Here is a 7,251-nt window from a genome sequence, read left to right as displayed (position 1 = left end):
GCTCATGGTGAGAACTGACTGTATTGTGGTGCCGGTTGTCCATCATACAGGTATCTTTGGACCTGCTGCTACAGGGGGTCTGTCCCCTGGAAGCATGACCATCCATGTCTGATCTGTGCATTAAAAAGACAAGGCTGAGCGAGATGCCTCCAGCATCAAGCTCCCGCTTGTCTGCCCTAACTATGAGATATGCAGGCATGTCTGTTTTGTGTTCTTATTAAGAAGTCTAGCTATGTGATTGTACATTCAAAAGAAGAAATCCGGCACCAACCAAAAGAAGTGTTTTTTGATGACTAAAATAAAGTTGCTATATTTCTGCTAGCATATACTTTGTGCAATTTTGAGCTTTTCCTATCTATGATCTATAATCTTTTTGTGTCAATATGCTGCTATTAACGGACATAAATTCTGCAACTCTGCTTCAACAATGCCCGTGCGGCTTGGCTACATCACACTTGTTTGCAAACACGGAAAGGGCTCTATTGTTGTTGGGTAATAATGGAGTTCAATAGATAGATAGATAGATAGATAGATACTTTATTCATCCCCGAAGGGAAATTCGAAAATATGTAAGACAAGAAAAAAGTACTGTATGTATAAAAGCAGAACAATGAGCCAAATTTGGACTCATTTAAGGGATTTTGATTGAGAGTGCATTCAATCTTTCAATCTTAGTGAGAGCTGATCTAAACTTTTATAGGGGATCTGTGACTAAATTGGTTAAAATAGAATTGTAAAATTTTTTTTTTTTTTGGGGCAAATTATAATTCTTTTATAGCACTGAAGAGTCAAGTCAAGTCATGTTTATTTATATAGTCTCAAAGGGCTGCACACACCACAGATTATTGCAAACCACAGACTATTATTGCACCATCCCCTGATCTAAAACCTACATGAGGGCAAGGAATGATTCAAAAACCTCAACATGAGGAAAATGAAGAAATCTTGAGAAGGGACTGCACATGAGGAAATCCCCCTTCCGGGATGACCAGGCTGCAATGAATGTTGCAATAACAAATAATACACAGATATTGTCAACATAAATATAGGTGATTCATATGCTATAGAATATAAGTGTGTTTTAAGCCTAGATTTAAACAGTTCCACTGAGGTTGCGGATCTCTTCTTGGTTCTTGGAATCACTAGTAGACCAGCGTTTTCCGAGCGAAGGATCCAGACCGGAACATAGGGAGAAATTAAATCCGAAAGATATGAGGGAGCAATTCCATGCATGACTTTGTATAATACCAACAGAATCTAACAGGGAGCCAATGCAGGTTAGCTAAAATCGGGGTAATGTGATCAAACTTTCATGTCTTAGTTAAAAGCCTCGCTGCAGCATTTTGTACCAGCATTAAGGCTCTTGATTTTGGACTTTGGGAGACCGGAGAGTAGTACAATACAGTAATCGAATAATATCACCTAATGGAAGTATGTAAATGCTGAAAAGAAGGGGGCCAAGTGCTGAACCCTGATGAACACCACAGGTAACACTAGTTAATTCGTGTTTTTAATTTTTATTTTATTGTTTTTCAGTTTTTGGGAGATTTTATTTTGTTGTATGATTTTAAATCTGTTCATTGTGTAAAAAGCTCAAATTGCTTGTATCTAAAACAAACGAAAATCTGTGAATATTATATCTGTAAACATTTTATTTTATGATCCATGTTTTTTTAAGGGATCCTCAGCAAAACATTTTGAATTACACATTCCTAAATAATCTGTTTTAATATTTTTGATAATATATCATTCAAAAATAGATATTGGAGAAGCCGTTTGGGAGCCGTGAGAACATGCTCTTCTCAGCGATCCGAGCCGAAAAAGACAGGTTTCTAAATAGAGCTATCCTCTCGCGTGCAACCATAGGGGGGCGGTAACGCACCACACGACGCGATTATCACAAGCCACCAGAGCAGGCGTGTCGCCGTCATTATCACGCACTTTCTGGGTTTTATTTCCTTTTTCCGCCCATAATAATAGTAAGGGGAAGGAAAATTGGAAAACAGTGAAAAGAACGATCCAGTCAAAGAACAATTGCGAAATAAGAAAATGTCTGCCATTCAAATACTGCTGGTAGGAAAAGGAATTGGTTGGTTGGTAAAATGTCATATTTTAAACTTTTTACCAGGATATTAATTTTTATTGACAGCATAATGAAGACATTATCAATGTTTAGGTACACGCTTGATAAATACTTTGAATTCATTTTTGTATTTGGCTATTTTAAAGCGGTTTGGGGGGGTCGCTTGGATGCAACATAGGCTTATACAGTACGGTACTTGAAGTCGATTGAAAAATCATGTACTCTAGAGGTGGCAACCCTCCATCCATTATCTGCTCCGCCCATCCTCAGTAGGGTCGCGGGAGTACTGGAGCCCATCCCAGGCTTCTTCGGGCTGTGGGCAGGGGACACCCTGAACTGGTTGCCAGTCAGTTGCAGGGCACACAGAGACAGACAACTCACTCGCTCATTCACACCTAGGGACAATTTGGACCAGCCAATCAACCAGACATGCATGTTTTTGTTATATGGGAGGAAACCTGAGTTCCAGAGCAAACCCACGCAGGCACGAGGGGAACATGCAAACTCCAAGTAATCCAACATGGCGGCGCATGGATACATGCTTGCGGCTCGTCCAGCTAATCTTCTATTTATTGCCGTTCTCTTGTCTTTTTTGCTTTCACTTTTGGACACATGTGTGGCCAAAAACACTTACAGTAGGGACGAACTTATTCGGTTGGGTGGGCGTCTAAATTTCGACTTTTCGGGCACTTTTTATAACGCCTATGATATACCGAGCGAACTTCAAAGAGACCCGGCATCCTTGTGGACAGCTATTCCTCTTAATAAACGACGGCGGCGGCCCCGTAAAGAAAGAAAACAGAAACGTGGTTGCCGTGCAGGTAGATGTGTGAAGCGTGTGAAGTCCAAGCAGCAAGATGGACGCGAGGATGGACGCGAGGATGTAACTAATTCCACCATTCATTCCTCGCCGGACAACCGACGCTTTAAACTCAGCGCTCACGAACGGCCACAACGCCGGGAGCTTTTGAAGATCTCGACAAAGACTACAAAGAGTTCAGCTAAGTCAAATGATTCAGCAAAGCTGAAATTTGGTCTGTTAAATATTAGATCGCTTGCTCCAAAAGCTTTACTTGTTGATAACATTATTCGTGATTATAAACTTAACTGTATGGGTCTTTGTGAAACGTGGTTACGCCCGGATGAGCACTTAGCGCTAAATTATGCCTCTCCCCCAGACTACGAGAGTAGTCATATAGCACGCACGCTGAAAAGAGGTGGTGGTGTTGCGCTAATCTCTGAAAAATCGCTCAAATTTAATACACGTACCTCTAATAATTACAAAACGTTTGAGGCTCTTGTGATGCGGTCCCCTCAATTGTCAATTGATGTAATAACTATCTATCGTGCACCTGGGCCATACACAACTTTCTTAGACGAATTTGCTGAACTTTTGTCTGAACTAGTAACCTATGCAGACAAAATTATAATTATGGGAGACTTTAACATTCATATGAACTCCCCACACAGTTCACTTACTATTGCGTTTAGTTCTCTAATTGATGCATTTGGTTTTACTCAACTGGTTGACTTGCCAACCCATAAAAATGGGAACACGCTAGACTTGATTCTGACTCGAGGAGTTTTAACCTCAAACATTATGGTGCTACCGTGTACTACTGTTATCTCTGATCATTATTTAGTGACATTTGAGGTGCTAACTAAATTCAGATTCAGATTCAGATTCAGATCTACTTTATTGTCATTCTAGTACACGTGTATACAGAACGAAATGTCGATGGATCTGACTCCCACAGTTTCCCTCAGTGTCCTTCAGTGTACAGATATAAATAAAGCTGTATTGTGTTATTTACCATAGTGCCGTTAGTGCAAGAAGAGACGCTAACCAGATGTGCAAGATGGGCAGTCAGGTTAACAACAACAACAACAAATGTAGAGTTAATAAAGATGAGGGATTTAGCGGACGCAATATAAGCACTGGCACAGTTTCTGAGCTCTTTGAACTCCTTCCTGGAGCAGTTGCGTCCTTTCCTAAATACAATGGCTCGATTGACTCACTCATGAATGAGTTCAATACCACCCTGACTAGTGTGCTGGATTCAATAGCGCCCATAAAACTAAAATCACGTCCTAAAAGACGCACACCTTGGTTTACTGATGAAACTAGAACCCTTAAAAAAGAATGCAGGAAATGGGAGAGAAAATGGCGCGCTACCAAGCTTGAGGTTTTCCATCAAACCTGGTGTGACAGCTTGTTAAAGTATAAAGCGGCCCTTGCCTCTGCAAAATCGGCCTACCTTTCGAAGGTGATTGCGTCTCAAAAGAACAACCCCAAAGCCCTTTTTGACACTGTAGCATCGCTTACAAGGCAACAGCCTATCGCAGACAGTTCGACACACTCTGCTCAGGAGTTAATGGTCTTCTTCACTAAGAAGATTCAATGCATACAGGAAGAAATTGCAAAAGATATTGTTAGTACCACACGTATTAAAGGACTGAAATTTACAGATGCACGACAGGGTGGCTGCCCTGGGAAAATGGCCGGTTTTAGTGAACTGTCACTTGATGATCTCAAACAAGTGGTGAATGCGGCCAAACCGACAACTTGCCAGTTCGACCCGCTCCCAGGTTCACTTATTAAAAGTCTTTTTAGCGTCCTTGGGCCTTCAGTTCTAAATATTATAAATACATCACTCTCCTCAGGTGTAGTTCCAGCAGCTTTTAAGTCCGCCGTTATTAAACCCACACTGAAACGACCCAACCTTGATCCAGAAATATTAAGTAATTACAGACCTGTGTCAAACCTACCTTTCCTCTCTAAAGTACTCGAAAGAGTAGTGGCACAGCAGCTGAATGCTTTCATATCCGAGAATAACCTTTTTGAATCCATGCAATCAGGATTCAGGGCTAACCACTCTACTGAGACAGCTCTGATCAAGGTAACAAATGATCTCCTAATGTCAATGGATTCTGGCGCTTCATCACTTTTGCTGCTGCTGGATCTTAGTGCTGCTTTTGACACAGTGCGCCACAATATCCTACTAGAACGGTTGGAAAAATGGATTGGTCTCTCAGGAGCTGTCCTCTCGTGGTTCAAATCCTACCTCTCAGATAGGACGCACTGTGTTAAATATGGTGAAACGACATCTGAGCCCTTTAATGTTACCTGCGGTGTTCCGCAGGGTTCAGTGCTCGGCCCCCTACTTTTCAACATTTACATGCTTCCATTAGGTGATATTATTCGCAAGTACAATATCAGCTTCCATTGCTATGCAGACGACACTCAACTATATCTTCCGTTGGAGGAATCTTCCACACTAAACTGTGGAAATTTGGAGGCCTGTCTCACTGAGATAAAAGAGTGGATGTCACTCAATTTCTTGCGTCTTAACTCTGAAAAGACTGAAATGTTAGTCATTGGTCCTTCTAAATGCCGGGACTTATTCTCAAAAACTGCTGTGAACATTGACAAATGTCACATCACGCAGAGTGACTCAGTTAAAAATTTAGGTGTCATATTTGACCCTGATCTATCCTTTGAGATGCATGTAAAGCAAATTACTAGAACTGCCTTCTTCCATCTTCGCAACATTGCTAAAATCCGTTCAACACTGTCTCAGTCTGATGCGGAAACAATAATTCATGCATTTGTTACCTCCCGTCTCGATTACTGCAATGCACTACTCTCCGGTCTCCCGAAGTCCAGAATCAAGTCTCTTCAGCTAGTACAAAATGCCGCAGCGAGGCTCTTAACCAGGACAAAAAAGTACGATCACATAACACCGATTTTGGCTAACCTGCATTGGCTCCCAGTTAGCCAAAGATGTGACTTCAAAGTTCTCTTAGTATTGTACAAAATCATACATGGACTTGCTCCCTCTTATCTTTCAGATCTGATCTGCCACTATGTCCCGGTCCGAAGCCTACGATCTGAGAGTGCTGGTCTTCTGATGATCCCGAGAGCAAAAAAGTCTTCTGCTGGTTCGAGAGCGTTCTCCATCCGGGCACCGGTGCTGTGGAATGCTCTTCCCCCTGAGATTCGATCTGCAACCTCAGTGGAAATGTTTAAATCTAAACTTAAAACTCACTTCTACTCCATTGCATATGAATAACCTACTCCTCTTGTCGGTTGAAAATAGTTTGTGTAATATAGTGTAACAATCTGTGAAGCCCTTTGAGACTCTTCGTGATTTAGGGCTATACAAATAAAAATGACTTGACTTGACTTGACTTGACGTGCCATGTCATGATTAAACATTGCACTCACTCGTGCCCGCTCGTTTGGCGCCAGCTGCTGCTGGTTACTTGATTGGTTCCCCCTCCTATTTAAGCTCAGTGCTCTCACTTGCCACTCGACTCCTGTCGGTCCCGTTTTTTCATCCATATCCCACTTGTCTGTTCCTGATTCCCCATTTGTCTCCGGCTACGACCCGTTTTTGACCACTGACCATGTTCTGATCTCCCGTCCCAGCTAATGACCTGTTTTTGACTACCAACCACGCTCTGATCCCCCGCTCCGGCTATCGACATGTTTTTCCCGTTTGACCAAGCTTTGATCTCCCGCTCCGGAAGATCCACTTCCGCGTTCCGAACACGCTCCGATCCCATGAGCGGCTTGCTTCCCTCGTCCAGCGAGCACCGGATCGCTGCCATCTATTTTCCCTCTATATCTCAATAAACTTGTGAGTAAACGTTACGCATCTGGGTCCTCCTCCTGTTCTGGTTCTGACATGCCGCGGACGCGCTAACCACTCAGCTGCCATGCTGCCCAAGTCTCTACCCATCAATATCAAAGAAAGGTTTTAGTGTTGTGCAAAAAAATAAGCTTGTATTAGTCTTCGAAGAAAGGTAACTAATGGAAAATTAGGTCCTTTAAATATTACCAATAATGACGTACAAAATAGTTACAAAAATTAAAATAAAAATGTATACTAGAATAATAACAAATATGTGAAATACTGCCCTGCCATTGGCTGGCAACCAGTTCAGGGTGTCCCCTGCCCACTGCCCGATGATTGCTGGGATGGGCTCCAGCACCCCCGCAACCCTACTGAGGATAAGCGGTGTAGCTAATGAGATGAGATGAAATGAGATGTGATATACTAAAAATCAAAACTAATTAAGTAATACTCAAAGGATACCTTTTTTTAATTTTAGTTAAAGATAACAAAAATGGATTTAATTACTCTGGTTGAGATCAATCTGCT

This window comes from Urocampus carinirostris, chromosome 7 (genome assembly GCF_059441175.1).
Source record: "Urocampus carinirostris isolate Australia breed hairy pipefish chromosome 7, RoL_Ucar_1.0, whole genome shotgun sequence".
Classification (NCBI taxonomy): Eukaryota; Metazoa; Chordata; class Actinopteri; order Syngnathiformes; family Syngnathidae; genus Urocampus; species Urocampus carinirostris.
The sequence above is the reverse complement of the archived record's forward strand: the minus strand, read 5'-3'. Positions refer to the sequence as shown.